We start from the raw sequence: 16,901 nt of genomic DNA, 5'->3' as shown, positions 1-16,901 counted from the left end.
AAGACAAGACAAGACAAGACAAGACAAGACAAGACAAGACAAGACAAGACTAGACAAGACAAGACAAGACATGACAAGACAAAACAAGACAAAACAAGACAAGACAAGACAATTCTGTTTGATTTGTTTTTAAATTAATTAAAAAGATAAGACAAGGCAAGGCTAGACAGAAAAAGGCAAAACAAGACAAGACAATTGTGTTTGATGTGTCTTTAAATTAATTAAGAAGATAAGACAAAACAAGACAAGACATGACATGACAAGACATGACAAGACAAAAAAGACAAGACATTTTTTTTATTTGTTTCTAAACTAATTAAGAATAGAAGACAAGACAAGACAAGACAAGATACAACAAGACAAGACATGACAAGACAAGACAAGACAAGAAGAGACAAGATAAGACAAGACAAGACAATTCTGTTTGATTTGTTTTTAAATTAATTAAAAAGATAAGACAAGACAAGGCTAGACAGGAAAAGGCAAGACAAGACAAGACAATTGTGTTTGATTTGTTTTTAAATTAATTAAGAAGATAAGACAAAACAAGACAAGACATGACATGACAAGACATGACAAGACAAGACATTTTTTTTATTTGTTTCTAAACTAATAAAGAATAGAAGACAAGACAAGGCAAGACATGACAAGACAAGACAAGACAAGACAAGAATATACAAGATAAGACAAGTTAAGAGAAGACAAGACAATTGTGTTTGATTTGTTTTTAAATTAATTAAGATGATAAAACAAAACAAAATAAGACAAGACAAGACAAGACAAGACATTTATTTTATTTGTTTCTCAACTAATTAAGAAGAGAAGACAAGACAAGGCAAGACAAGACATGACAAGACAAAACAAGACAAGACAAGACAATTGTGTTTGATTTGTTTTTAAATTAATTAAGCAGATAAGACAAGACAAGACAAGACAAGACAAGACAATTGTGTTTGATTTGTTTTTAAATTAATTAAGAAGAGAAGACAAGACAAGACAAGACAAGACATTTTTTTTATTTGTTTCTAAACTAATTAAGAAGAGAAGACAAGACAAGGCAAGACAAGACATGACAAGACAAAACAAGACAAGACAAGACAAGGCAATTGTGTTTGATTTGTTTTTAAATTAATTAAGAAGATAAGACAAAACAAGACAAGACATGTCATGACAAGACAAAACAAGACAAGACATTTTTTTTATTTGTTTCTAAACTAATTAAGAATAGAAGACAAGACAAGACAAGGCAAGACAAGACAAGACAAGACAAGACAAGACAAGACAAGACAAGACAAGACAAGACAAGACAAGACAAGACAAGACAAGACAAGACAAGACAAGACAAGACAAGACAAGACAAGACAAGACAAGACAAGACAAGACAAGACAAGACAAGACAAGACAAGACAAGACAAGACAAGACAAGACAAGACAAGACAAGACAAGACAAGACAAGACAAGACAAGACAAGACAAGACAAGACAAGACAAGACAAGACAAGACAAGACAAGACAAGACAAGACAAGACAAGACAAGACAAGACAAGACAAGACAAGACAAGACAAGACAAGACAAGACAAGACAAGACAAGACAAGACAAGACAAGACAAGACAAGACAAGACAAGACAAGACAAGACAAGACAAGACAAGACAAGACAAGACAAGACAAGACAAGACAAGACAAGACAAGACAAGACAAGACAAGACAAGACAAGACAAGACAAGACAAGACAAGACAAGACAAGACAAGACAAGACAAGACAAGACAAGACAAGACAAGACAAGACAAGACAAGACAAGACAAGACAAGACAAGACAAGACAAGACAAGACAAGACAAGACAAGACAAGACAAGACAAGACAAGACAAGACAAGACAAGACAAGACAAGACAAGACAAGACAAGACAAGACAAGACAAGACAAGACAAGACAAGACAAGACAAGACAAGACAAGACAAGACAAGACAAGACAAGACAAGACAAGACAAGACAAGACAAGACAAGACAAGACAAGACAAGACAAGACAAGACAAGACAAGACAAGACAAGACAAGACAAGACAAGACAAGACAAGACAAGACAAGACAAGACAAGACAAGACAAGACAAGACAAGACAAGACAAGACAAGACAAGACAAGACAAGACAAGACAAGACAAGACAAGACAAGACAAGACAAGACAAGACAAGACAAGACAAGACAAGACAAGACAAGACAAGACAAGACAAGACAACGTTGTTTGATGCTTGCCTGTTTGCCTGTCGCCTATGTCGCACAATTTCTACAGATGCGTTGCAGGTGTTGTTAGGTGCGCCTCCTCTTGACCTGATTGTTATACAGCGTGCTGTTGCATTTAGGTTAAGAAGAGGCTTAAGTGTCTCATTGCTGTCAAATTGGGTTTCTGATAAGGATGTTGCGAGGGAGGGCTATCTAAGGAGCAAAAGGCTTCTATAGTAGTTAGGAGTAGGTGGCAAGACCGTTGGGACAATAGCCCTAACGGTCGGGTGACCTACGAGTACATTCGGGATGTTAGGTTTGTAGAGGAAAACCCAGACTTCAGATTCTGTATGAGTCTGGGTTTCTTGCTTACCGGGCATGGACCTTTGAATGCATTTTTGCATTAAAGGAACCTTTCCGGAAGTCCGGAGTGTACATGTGGGGCACACTCTGAGGACTGAATGCATATCATAGCGGAATGTCTGATGTACTCGGACATTAGGGATCTTGGGGATATGGGGATTAGCTGGACTGATGGACAGCTAGATGTTAGTGGTGTGCTCTCGGATAGTCCGAATGCCGAACATTTAGGGTCGTTTAATAGGTTTGCACGTGTTTTGTTCAGTCGGCGTAGGCAATTAGTTGAAAATCGGGTGGAGGAGGTATAATTTTTATACCATCAACTTAAATGGTCACCAGTCCAGAGCAGTATGGAAGCTCAACTGGTAGTTGTTTCAACTACGAGGTCTGACCGGAGACTTAATTCTGGTACCACGGGGAGTAGGAGCCCTTGGAGTTCGCTCCAACCTACTCGTGCGGACTGGCCCCTGGGGGAGTATCGTGGTGGTTGTGGTTTAATACCCGAATGCGGGGAGAGTGATATTTGTTACTCAATGTGGAGTTGCATTGCAACCGGGTGCCGGACCCAAAGTACGGCAGAGGTTTTAGATAGGCCTCGAACCTCACCAAGGTGGTTAGTGTGTCCATTCCACACGCCAATTGGTACTGAATATATATATATATATTTGGCGTATGAACCGCTTTAAGCGATTATAGCCGAATCCACCAGAGCGCGCCACTCATTCCTCCTTTTTGCTTTTTGGCGCCAACTGGAAACACCAAGTGAAGCCAGGTCACTTTGCACTTGGTCTTTCCACCGGAGTGGAGGTCGTCCTCTTCCGCGGCTTCCTCCAGCGGGTACTGCATCGAATACTTTCAGAGCTGGAGTGTTTTCTTCCATCCGTACAACATGACCTAGCCAGCGTAGCCGCTGTCTTTTTATTCGCTGAACTATGTCAATGTCGTCGTATAAATCGTACAGCTCATCGTTCCATCGTACTAAATAATGCATTGCATTTTTCGGGGCGCTGATCATCGCATTGATTTGATCCGCTGTGCTTTTGAGCACCGTGAGGTAAGGCCGTCGTCGGCAGGTACTCACGTTAATATTGGCTTTAGATGTCTCTCTAATTCATTCGACTGTAGAATTTCAGATTGTTCAGACGTGTTTTCGTTTCTGTGCGTTTTCTGTGTCGTGAATTTTTTTTGTGAATTGGTGTTTTTTGTGTGGGAGCCCTCAGCATTGGATGTAAGTACATTAATTTTAAGTATTTGTGTATTAGTTTGTGATTTGTGGTAGTTTTTTAGCGCATTTGCATACATATTTACGCATTAGTATATTAATATATACGTGTGTGTATATATGTGTGTTTTTCATAAAAAATTTTCATTTTCAATATATGTTCGATTGTATGTGTAGATAAAGTTTCTCAGTACGTGTATACTTTTTCTGTAGTTGGCTTTGTGTATTTTCACATTACTGCAAGTGTTTGAATATATATACAATTGTATGTATATTTTCTCATTTATTAGTTTGTGTGTGCATATCATAGCTGGCTTTTGAAAATTTTTACATTGCGGCAGGTGTTTATTTATATACGTGTAGTTGAGTGTATTTTTGGAAATTTGAATTTGTTTTTGTGAAAAGAGCAAGTGTTTTTTGTGTGACGTAATTTGTTTTTCGTTTGTTGTTTTTTTGAGCACAATTGTTTTTTGAGCACATGTGTTTTCGTGCACAGGTGTTTTTGAGCATAGGTGTTTTCGAGCACAGGTGTTTTTGAGCACAGGTGTTTTCGAGCACAGGTGTTTTCGAGCACAGGTGTTTTCGAGCACAGTAGTTTTTGTGTGTAGGCGCGTGTTAGGTAGTACCTTTTGGGGTTTACGTGGTTTACCCACATTGTTAGCGTGGGTGCTGACTCTCATAGTCTCAGTGTTTTCTGTGTTTGTTGTTTTTCTGCTTTTTGGTTTTTCTGCCAGTGCGTGTTGTGTTGAGTGTCTGGTACTGAGTTGCCACTTGTTTCCGGGGGGATTGGGCAGGTTTTGCTCAAAGGGTACCGGTGTCTGTCCGAGTGTTGAAGGTGCTGATTTTTGTTTAGACTGCGTTCGTAGCTGTTAACCTTAGACCTACAGTGCGATTTGGTTCAGCTCCACATCGGTTGGCTTGGAGCCGTTACGGGGACTTTGTTCTGTCCGGCGGTTTATTGGGTGACCAGTTCCAGACCGTCGGCTGGAGTTGTGGGTTGTGCCCTTGCGATATCGCAATAATCGACTGCTTAGGTGGTAGCAGCTACTGGACGATTCTATTCTTATATTTAGTTCCTTCAGTGCGTTCAGTCACACGTGTCTTGAGAGCAGCTGTTCCAAGTCTTGTCTGGTCGAGTGGCTTCTGTGCCAGTGTTTTGCCGGCGGATCAGCCTGCCTGGTGAAAGGCCGGAAGTAGAAATGCTTCCCTCACGGAGGAGAAGGGCTAAGCACCCTGCTGGGAATGAGGGGAAAGAGCTAGCGTTAGCAGTGGAGACCTCGTCGGCTGATGAAGGTACTGGACCTTCGGTTGGGTCCCCGCCGCGTAGGAAGGTTAGGATAGGATCGCCATCGTTGGTGATGTTAGGGGATGGGAGTAGTTGTGCTGATATGGGTGACACCGCTGAAGAAGTGGTTGTCCACCCTATTGTTAGCAAGCGTGGAGGTGTAGTAAGGATTAAGGGGAAGAAGCGCATTAAGGGTACTTCTGCAAAGGAGTGTCCTGTTAGCGCTGTTAAGGAGGGTGGAGAAAATGGTGGTGTGGTTGGGGGAGGCGCTATCAGCCATGTTGCTGCCATGAAGGCAGTGACGGCGGAATTAAACGCATTGGTGTTTGGGGTTGAAGACTTTGAGGTCACTACTGCGAAGGGGCTGATGGAGCTTGCCTCGAAGTACGAGGCGCTTCTGATGACGGTAGTAACCGAGAATGCCCATTTTCGCGGTCAGGTTGACGCTCTCAGGGGGGGTTGTGGGGGATCTATTCCCCAATCGAAGAGGTCGGTTGTGGGTTTGGCTCCGGCTGAGTCGGTGCGTGCGCCTCCAGCGCCAGTGTTGGAGGCGATTGCTCCGGCATTGCCGAAGCCGGTTGAGACTTGGTCGGTGGTGGTGAGAAGCAAGGCCCCGACCACCTCCTCTAAGGAGGTGATTAAGAAGGTCGTGAAGGAGGTGGGACCTTCCCTCGGAGTGCGTGTACACGAGGTGAAGCCGATTAAGGGTGGTGGGGTGGTTATTCGCACCCCCTCTGTTTTAGAGAGGGAAAAGGTGGCGAATAATGCCAAGTTCGGGGAGGTGGGGTTGGATGTGAGTGTGAACCGGAAGTTGGGTCCGCGGGTTGTGGTTCAGGGGGTTCACACCGAAATCTCCCATGATGACTTCATGGAGGAGCTCTTTCGGTTGAACCTTCAGGACATAAGCCCTGAGGCACGAAAGTCAGATGTGCGGATGGTCAGTCGGCCCTGGAAGGTGGCTGCTGATGGTAGCACCAACGTTGTCCTTGAGGGGTCGGACAAATTAATGTCCGCCCTTTTGGAGGCGGGAAGGTGCTACATAAAGTGGTTCTCCTTCAGGGTTCGACCGGATAGCCCAGTTGCTGGCTGCTTCCGGTGTATGGGTTTTGACCATAGAGTGGCTGAGTGTAGGGCCAAATCAGATGTTTGTAGGCGGTGCGGTCAAGAAGGACATAGAGCTGCCGGTTGTGGTAATGCCCCTCATTGTCGCAACTGTGCATTTAAGGGTAGGCCAGCTGGGCATCTTATGATATCAGCTGTTTGCCCGATTTACTGTGGCGTTGTTGAGCGTGCCCTCTCCAGACACTGATGGGGGGGGTTTTTCAGCTTAATTGTCAGGGGTCGTATGCCGTTATGTGTGAGTTGGGGGGTTGTATGATTGAGGGGGGGTGTGGCATTGCCTTACTTCAGGAGCCTTACGCCACCAATGGTGTGGTTCGGGGTCTTCCTGGAGGTTTTAGGGTCTTTACGGACCTTGGGGTTAATGCTGCAATAGTTGTGAATGATTCCGGCTACGATTGTGTAGTCTTGGATTCGTCACAACAGGGGGTGTGTGTGTCTATAGAGGGGGGTTCGGTAGAATGATTGTTGCTAGTTTGTATTGCAAATTTAGCGAGCCCCTAGAGCCCTACCTGGGCTATATGGATAAGTTACTACTTCTGGCGAGTGGTAGCCCATTAGTCCTAGGGTTGGATGCGAATGCCTCGTCCTCGATGTGGTTTAGTAAGGTATCCAGACATTCGTCTGGATATCAAAGCCACGTTCGAGGCGAGGTAATGAATGAATGGGTGTTGGCTAAGGGCCTTCACATTCTGAATGAGCCGAGTGAGTGGTATACGTTTGATGGGCATAGGGGTGTGAGTGATATTGACGTGACGCTTATGAATGAGGCAGCAAGTAGAGTGTTTGATTTTAAGTGGGAGGTTAGAGGAGGGTGGGGTCTGAGTGATCATAATTTGATCCAAATTGTGGTTGCTCCTCGTTCCCCTCCTGTGGTATGTGTGAGTCCATTGCGGCGATGGCGTACCTCTGGTATTGACTGGAACCGATATGGACAGAGTGTAAGGGAAGCGGTGTTAGAAATACCGCTTAGAGTGTTTGATGATCTGGAGGTGGATGAGCAAATTGCTCGGCTGTGTGAGTTGGTGTGGGGTGTGAATGACAGATTGTTCAGGAAGTGTGGAAGTTTTAGGGTTAGAAAAATTAAGTGGTGGACGCATGAGTTAACCTTGAAGAGGAGGACTGTCCGGCGGTTGAGACGAAAGTTTCAACGTGCTCGGCGGTTCAATTCTGATAGGCTGTCCCAGATTAGGTATGATTTTAGTTGTGCGATGAATGAATATAAAGATATGATTGTGAAAATTAAAGAAGAAGAGTGGAGGAGTTTTGTGAATGACAATAGGGATGACCCCTGGGGTCAGGTCTATAAGATCTGCAGGGGTCGTAAGAGGGAGGATATCACCTCTCTTCGTGTTGGTGACACTGTGTTATCAACGTGGAGAGAGTGTGCTGGGGTTCTGTTAGGAGCGTTCTTTCCCAGGGCTGAGGTTCAGGCACCCCATGCACATGAGGTACCTGTTCCCCCATTAGATAATGGGGAGCTGGGATATGCCTTTGGCCTGGTCAGGTCTAAACGGTCTCCAGGTTTTGATGGTCTGAACGGAGAGATGTGCAAATGCTTGTGGAAGTTCATTCCGAAATACTTGGAGGTCATTTATGATAAGTGCATTTGTGAGGGATATTTTCCACGTGAGTGGAAAAGTGCTAGGGTTGTTCCTCTCCTGAAGTCTCCTGATAAGATCAGGAGTGATCCTCGTTCTTATCGGGGCATCAGTCTCCTTCCAGTGCTTGGAAAATTAATGGAAAGAGTTATGGTGGAACGGCTTCAGGAGCTAACGCGGGATTTGAGGTCGAATAGGCAGTATGGGTTCAGGAAAGGACGCAGTGTAGAAGATGCCTGGATGTATGTTCAGAATGCTGTGAGGGAGAATACCAACAAATATGTCCTTGGCATATTTGTTGACTTCAAGGGGGCGTTTGATTACCTAATCTGGGATCGAGTGATTCAACGGCTAGAGGAACTTAACTGTTCGGAAATTAGTCTCTGGCGGAGCTTCTTTTCGGACAGGAAAGCCTCTATCGTTGGTATGAATGGGAGTGTGGAGATTGGAGTGGTTCGTGGCTGCCCGCAGGGATCCATCTGTGGTCCATATATTTGGAACCTCATGATGGACTCATTGCTTGGGCAGCTCGAACCACTCTGCAGGTGTTGTGCGTATGCGGATGACCTACTTCTTTTGGTCGAAGGCTGTTCGAGGTCTGAGATTGAAAGGGTAGGAGGGCAATAGTTGGAGATTGCTCATAATTGGGGTGTGGGTGTGGGGGTTGACATATCGATGGATAAAACGGTGACAATGCTCTTAAAGGGTAGACTGTCACCGGGGCGTCCACCGGTTGTCCGTGTGAATGGGGTCAGCATCAGGTATGTGACGCAAGTCAAATATCTGGGGTTGACCATGAGTGAAAGAATGTGTTTTACTCCACACTTAGTGAATGTGAAGCGGCGTCTGCAGGCGATTGTTGGTAGTGTCAGGCGCGTTTTACGGAGTGATTGGGGTCTCGGGCGTCGTGCTGTTCGCTCCATATATCGAGGTTTGTTTGTGGCCTGTGCCACTTATGGATCTCCTATATGGATGGTGGCTACGATGGTTTCGGGTCGTCGAAAACTTCTTTCTATACAGCGTTGCATGATGCTTGCCTGTTTGCCTGTATGTCGCACCGTTTCTACGGATGCGTTGCAGGTTTTATTGGGTGTGCCCCCTCTTGACCTGATTGTTTTACAGCGTGCTGTTTCTTTCAGGTTGAGGAGGGGTTTGAGTGTGTTATTGCTGCGGAATGAATGGATTTCTGACGATGATGTGGAGAGGTTGGGATATCTAGGAAGCAAGAGGCTTCTAGATGACAGGGTTAGGAGTAGGTGGCAAGACCGTTGGGATAATAGTCCTAACGGTCGTGTGACTTATGAGTACATTCGGGATGTTGGGTTTGTTGGGGAAAACCCAGATTTCAGATTCTGTCTGAGTCTGGGTTTCCTACTTACGGGGCATGGGCCTTTGAATGCTTTTTTGCATCAGAGGCACCTCTCTGATGGAATGGAATGTATGTGTGGGGCGCGTATTGAGGATTGGGTGCATGTTGTTGCTGAATGCCCGATGTACTCGGACATTAGGGGCCTTGGGGGTATGGGGATTAGTTGGACTGATGGACGGTTAGATGTTAGTGGTGTGATCTTAATTCTGGTACCACGGGGAGTAGGAGCCCTTGGAGTTCGCTCCAACCTACTCGTGCGGACTGGCCCCTCGGGGAGTATCGTGGTGGTTGTGGTTTAATACCCGAATGCGTGGAGAGTGATATTTGTCACTCAATGTGGAGTTGCATTGCAACCGGGTGCCGGACCCAAAGTACGGCAGTGGTTTTAGATAGGCCTCGAACCTCACCAAGGTGGTTAGTGTGTCCATTCCACACGCCAATTGGTACTGAATAATGCATTGCATTTTTCGGGGCGCTGATCATCGCATTGATTTGATCCGCTGTGCTTTTGAGCACCGTGAGGTAAGGCCGTCGTCGGCAGGTACTCACGTTAATATTGGCTTTTGATGATGGGGAGTTGGGATATGTCTTTAGCCTGGTTAGGTCTAAACGGTCCCCAGGTCTTGATGGTTTGAACGGAGAGATGTGCAAATGCTTGTGGAAGTTCATTCCGGAATACTTGGAGGTCATTTACGATAAGTGCATTTGTGAGGGATATTTTCCACGTGAGTGGAAAAGTGCTAGGGTTGTTCCTCTCCTGAAGTCACCTGATAAGATTAGGAGTGATCCACGATCTTATCGGGACATCAGTCTTTTTCCAGTGCTTGGTAAAGTACTGGAGAGAGTTATGGTGGAAAGGCTTCAGGAACTAACGCGGGATTTGAGGTCGGATAAGCAGAATGGTTTTAGGAAGGGACGTAGCGTAGAGGACGCCTGGATGTATGTTCAGCGTGCTGTCCGGGAGAATGCCAACATATATGTCCTTGATATATTTGTCGATTTCAAGGGGGCATTTGATTACCTAATCTTAGATCGCGTGATACAACGGTTAGAGGAACTGGGCTGTCCGGAAATTAGTCTCTGGCAGAGCTACTTTTCGGACAGAAAAGCCTCTATCGTTGGAATGAATGGTAGCGTGGATATTGGGGTAGAACGGGGCTGCCCACAGGGATCCATCTGTGGTCCATATATTTGGAACCTAATGATGGACTCTCTGCTTGGCCAGCTTGAAATACTTTGTGGTTGTTGTGCATATGCAGACGACCTCCTTCTCTTAGTTGAAGGTAGTTCGAGGTCTGAGATTGAAAGGGTAGGAGGGCAATAGTTGGAGATTGCTCATAATTGGGGTGTGGGTGTGGGGGTTGACATATCGATGGATAAAACGGTGACAATGCTCTTAAAGGGTAGACTGTCACCGGGGCGTCCACCGGTTGTCCGTGTGAATGGGGTCAGCATCAGGTATGTGACGCAAGTCAAATATCTGGGATTGACCATCGGTGAAAGGATGTGTTTCACTCCACACTTAGTGAATGTGAAGCGGCGGCTGCAGGCGATTGTTGGTAGTGTCAGGCGCGTTTTACGGAGTGATTGGGGTCTCGGGCGTCGTGCTGTTCGCTCCATATATCGAGGTTTGTTTGTGGCCTGTGCCACTTATGGATCTCCTATATGGTGGAAGGTGGCTACGATGGTTTCGGGTCGTCGAAAACTTCTTTCTATACAGCGTTGCATGATGCTTGCCTGTTTGCCTGTATGTCGCACCGTTTCTACGGATGCGTTGCAGGTTTTATTGGGTGTGCCCCCTCTTGACCTGATTGTTTTACAGCGTGCTGTTTCTTTCAGGTTGAGGAGGGGTTCGAGTGTGTTATTGCTGCGGAATGAATGGATTTCTGACGATGATGTGGAGAGGTTGGGATATCTAGGAAGCAAGAGGCTTCTAGATGACAGGGTTAGGAGTAGGTGGCAAGACCGTTGGGATAATAGTCCTAACGGTCGTGTGACTTATGAGTACATTCGGGATGTTGGGTTTGTTGGGGAAAACCCAGATTTCAGATGCTGTCTGAGTCTGGGTTTCCTACTTACGGGGCATGGGCCTTTGAATGCTTTTTTGCATCAGAGGCACCTCTCTGATGGAATGGAATGTATGTGTGGGGCGCGTGATGAGGATTGGGTGCATGTTGTTGCTGAATGCCCGATGTACTCGGACATTAGGGGCCTTGGGGGTATGCTGATTAGTTGGACTGATGGACGGTTAGATGTTAGTGGTGTGATCTCCACTAGTTGGGATGCCGAACGATTAGAATTATTTGGTGTGTTTGCGCGTGAGGTTTTTAAGCGGCGAAGACAATTAGCTGGAAACTAAGTATAGTTTCTTTGTGTGAATGGTGTGTGTATTGTGTGTGTATTGGATATGAGAATGGGGTCCAACCCCTGGTCACCAGTCCAGAGCAGTATGGAAGCTCAACTGGTAGTAGTTTCAACTACGAGGTCTGACCGGAGACTTAATTCTGGTACCACGGGGAGTAGGAGCCCTTGGAGTTCGCTCCACCCTACTCGTGCGGACTGGCCCCTCGGGGAGTATCGTGGTGGTTGTGGTTTAATACCCGAATGCGGGGAGAGTGATATTTGTCACTCAATGTGGAGTTGCATTGCAACCGGGTGCCGGACCCAAAGTACGGCAGAGGTTTTAGATAGGCCTCGAACCTCACCAAGGTGGTTAGTGTGTCCATTCCACACGCCAATTGGTACTGAATAATGCATTACATTTTTCGGGGCGCTGATTATCGCATTGATTTGATCCGCTGTGCTTTTGAGCACCGTGAGGTAAGGCCGTCGTCGGCAGGTACTCACGTTAATATTGGCTTTTGATGATGGGGAGTTGGGATATGCCTTTAGCCTGGTTAGGTCTAAACGGTCCCCAGGTCTTGATGGTTTGAACGGAGAGATGTGCAAATGCTTGTGGAAGTTCATTCCGGAATACTTGGAGGTCATTTACGATAAGTGCATTTGTGAGGGATATTTTCCACGTGAGTGGAAAAGTGCTAGGGTTGTTCCTCTCCTGAAGTCACCTGATAAGATTAGGAGTGATCCACGATCTTATCGGGACATCAGTCTTTTTCCAGTGCTTGGTAAAGTACTGGAGAGAGTTATGGTGGAAAGGCTTCAGGAACTAACGCGGGATTTGAGGTCGGATAGGCAGAATGGTTTTAGGAAGGGACGTAGCGTAGAGGACGCCTGGATGTATGTTCAGCGTGCTGTCCGGGAGAATGCCAACAAATATGTCCTTGGCATATTTGTCGATTTCAAGGGGGCATTTGATTACCTAATCTGGGATCGCGTGATACAACGGTTAGAGGAACTGGGCTGTCCGGAAATTAGTCTCTGGCAGAGCTACTTTTCGGACAGAAAAGCCTCTATAATATATAAATGAGAGCAAAAAAATTTATTCCTGGTTTGCTACAGTTGGTTTAAATAGAAATAATTTTGTTAATAATGAAATGTTATTAACTGAGATTATTCTTCTATACCTAACATAATGTAGTCGTTTTTTTTTAATTTAACTTTTTTTTGGGGTTTGTTCTTCTATTCACATAAAACATATGTGGGTAAAGAATAAAATTCAATAAAGTTAAATATTTATATTATTACGCATATATGAAATAAAATGAAAAATAATTGAATTGAAATTATTAATTTCAAATCAAAAGAAAAACGTATATACTCTTAAAAAAAGATATACACTATATGCATTGAAATAAAGTAAAATGTATAAAAAATGATATTATTTGAAAGTTTAATAAATACAAGACAACATCGTCCTTACATTATTATTTATATTATATATGTATAGAGAACGAAAATTCTTTCTCACGATAAGATACAATCTCAAAGTCCGAATAAGACCGCAATAAATAATACAATAATATGAAATTAAATGAAATGAAGTGAATTTTTTAATCATTCGTAGTAAAAGAAATTTCATAATTATTTATTGTCGCGATTTCGTTCTTCTTTGCATTTTGTATATGTCGTGTACTTAATTTTCAAATATTGAAAATATCATGCATGTCTAAGTACAAACAAATTAAAAGTGAAACCGCAAAAGGCTCATTATATCAATTATGGTTCCATAGATCGTTAACAGTTACTTGGATAACTGTGGTAATTCTAGAGCTAATACATGCAAAATAAACACGGACCTTTTGGAACGTGTGCTTTTATTAGGCTAAAACCAAGCGATCGTAAGATCGTTATATTGGTTGCACTCTAGATAACTTGTAGATCGTATGGTCTCGTACCGACGACAGATCTTTTAAATGTCTGCCTTATCAACTTTTGATGGTAGTATCTAGGACTACCATGGTTGGGGTACGGGGAATCAGGGTTCGATTCCGGAGAGGGAGCCTGAGAAACGGCTACCACATCTAAGGAAGGCAGCAGGCGCGTAAATTACCCACTCCCAGTTCGGGGAGGTAGTGACGAAAAATAACAATACAGGACTCATATCCGAGGCCCTGTAATTGGAATGAGTACACTTTAAATCCTTTAACAAGGACCTATTGGAGGGCAAGTCTGGTGCCAGCAGCCGCGGTAATTCTAGCTCCAATAGCGTATATTAAAGTTGTTGCGGTTAAAACGTTCGTAGTTGAATTTGTGCTTCATACGGGTAGTACAGCTATAATTGTGGTATGTACATTACCTTATGTATGCAAGCGTATTACCGGTGGAGTTCTTATATGTAATTAATACAATGTATTTTTTATATATTCCTCCTATTTAAACCTGCTTCAGTGCTCTTCATCGAGTGTTGTTGTGGGCCGGTACAATTACTTTGAACAAATTAGAGTGCTTAAAGCAGGCTCCAAATGCCTGAATATTTTGTGCATGGAATAATGAAATAAGACCTCTGTTCTACTTTCATTGGTTTTTAGATCAAGAGGTAATGATTAATAAAAGCAGTTTGGGGGCATTAGTATTACGACGCGAGAGGTGAAATTCTTGGACCGTCGTAAGACTAACTTAAGCGAAAGCATTTGCCAAAGATGTTTTCATTAATCAAGAACGAAAGTTAGAGGTTCGAAGGCGATCAGATACCGCCCTAGTTCTAACCATAAACGATGCCAGCTAGCAATTGGGTGTAGCTACTACTATGGCTCTCTCAGTCGCTTCCCGGGAAACCAAAGCTTTTGGGCTCCGGGGGAAGTATGGTTGCAAAGCTGAAACTTAAAGGAATTGACGGAAGGGCACCACCAGGAGTGGAGCCTGCGGCTTAATTTGACTCAACACGGGAAAACTTACCAGGTCCGAACATAAGCGTGTAAGACAGATTGATAGCTCTTTCTCGAATCTATGGGTGGTGGTGCATGGCCGTTCTTAGTTCGTGGAATGATTTGTCTGGTTAATTCCGATAACGAACGAGACTCAAATATATTAAATAGATGGTTTCAGGATTATAGTGTTGAAGCTTATATAGCCTTCATTCATGAGTTCATCTTGAATGTGCAAGTGTTTGAATGTGTTTATATAAGTGGAGCCGTACCTGTTAGTTTGTCCCATTATAAGGAGCTTCTTAAATGGACAAATGGACAAATTGCGTCTAGCAGTAACGAGATTGAGCAATAACAGGTCTGTGATGCCCTTAGATGTCCTGGGCTGCACGCGCGCTACAATGAAAGTATCAAAGTGTATTTCCTAGACCGAGAGGTCCGGGTAAACCGCTGAACCACTTTCATGCTTGGGATTGTGAACTGAAACTGTTCACATGAACTTGGAATTCCCAGTAAGTGTGAGTCATTAACTCGCATTGATTACGTCCCTGCCCTTTGTACACACCGCCCGTCGCTACTACCGATTGAATTATTTAGTGAGGTCTCCGGACGTGATCACTGTGACGCCTTGTGTTTCACGGTTGTTTCGCAAAAGTTGACCGAACTTGATTATTTAGAGGAAGTAAAAGTCGTAACAAGGTTTCCGTAGGTGAACCTGCGGAAGGATCATTACTGTGTTCCTATCCGTAAATATTATAAAAAAACAAACAAACAAAAAAAGAATAAAAAAGAAAAATTATTTTCTTTTTTTCTTTTCATTCATTTATTCGAATGTTTTTCTTTTCTTTCTTTTTTTTACTCGTTGTATTGTAGTATAATGAAAATTATATCGCATACATTGTATTTGAACGCAACAAACCTTTAAACATATATAGTTGTACTTATTATTTATGAAAATAATATAAATGATAAGTTAATTTGCACTCATTAACGTGTAATTCCTTAAAAATTTATAGAAATTAAATAAAATGTAATAAAAAAGGAATTACTGTTTTTGTTGGACTAAGACATGCGCAACTTGTAAATGTTTGGGTTGAAAATTACAATTTATTGAAAGATGTTTTAAAATAATTTATATAATATACGAAAACGAAATGTAATATAGTTGTTATTCTTTCAATAAATTAAAAACTCTTGACGTTAAATTAAAATAAACAAAAAATTATCACTCTAAGCGGTGGATCACTCGGCTCATGGGTCGATGAAGAACGCAGCTAACTGTGCGTCATCGTGTGAACTGCAGGACACATGAACATCGACATATTGAACGCATATTGCAGTCCATGCTGTTATGTACTTTAATTAATTTTAAAGTGCTGCTTGGACTACATATGGTTGAGGGTTGTAAGACTATGTTAAATTAGTTGCTTATTCTTTTAGTCAATTAAAAGAATTTAAGCACATGGTATATTACTGGATTGTATTTTTCAATCCATAATATTAATAGCATAAAAAGAAATATAGAAAATATATTCTTGAACACCTCATATTTGAACGAAATTTTATAATAAATAAGAATCTTAGTATTCCCAAAAACAATAAAATTTCAATATTATTTCAAATAATATATACATTTAGAGGAACGTCTAGCATAAAATGTTATTTTATTCTAGGATTGCCTTAAATGTAAAAAAGCAAGAAAATAATATTGTTGTTATAATGAAGTAGTACGGGATGAAAAGATTGAATATTTATTATTAAGAAAATTATTGGTGTTAAGAAATAATTATGTATGTTTCTTTAAAATAGCAAAAAGCTAAAATATAAAATAAATATAAATATTTTTATACAACCTCAACTCATATGGGACTACCCCCTGAATTTAAGCATATTAATGAGGGGAGGAAAAGAAACTAACAAGGATTTTCTTAGTAGCGGCGAGCGAAAAGAAAATAGTTCAGCACTAAGTCACTTTGTATATATGGCAAATGTGAGAAGCAGTGTATGGAATATCTTAATATCTAGTATGAGAAATTAACGATTTAAGTCCTTCTTAAATGAGGCCATTTACCCATAGAGGGTGCCAGGCCCGTATAACGTTAATGATTACTAGAAAGATATTTCCAAAGAGTCGTGTTGCTTGATAGTGCAGCACTAAGTGGGTGGTAAACTCCATCTAAAACTAAATATAACCATGAGACCGATAGTAAACAAGTACCGTGAGGGAAAGTTGAAAAGAACTCTGAATTGAGAGTTAAATAGTACGTGAAACTGCTTAGAGGTTAAGCCCGATGAACCTGAATATCCATTATGAAAAATTCATCATTATAACTGTGATATTTATAATATTATAGTAATAGTGTGCATTTTTTTCATATATGGACATTGTAATCTATTAACATAATAAAATATTTATCAAAAGATCGTTGGTGTTAAGTTTATTCAAATTAATTTGCTTTTAG

The 16,901-nt window shown here is 42.6% G+C and overlaps 1 pseudogene; it reads left to right on the top strand.

The window, feature by feature from the left end:
• The first annotated feature begins 15,665 nt into the window (after window positions 1-15,665).
• LOC128923213 (5.8S ribosomal RNA) lies at window positions 15,666-15,844 on the top strand (annotated as a pseudogene).
• Window positions 15,845-16,901: the final 1,057 nt, after the last annotated feature.

The sequence above is a fragment of the Zeugodacus cucurbitae genome, chromosome X (genome assembly GCF_028554725.1).
Source record: "Zeugodacus cucurbitae isolate PBARC_wt_2022May chromosome X, idZeuCucr1.2, whole genome shotgun sequence".
Lineage (NCBI taxonomy): Eukaryota > Metazoa > Arthropoda > Insecta > Diptera > Tephritidae > Zeugodacus > Zeugodacus cucurbitae.
Note: the sequence above shows the minus strand (reverse complement) of the source record. Positions and strands in the feature narration are given on the sequence as shown.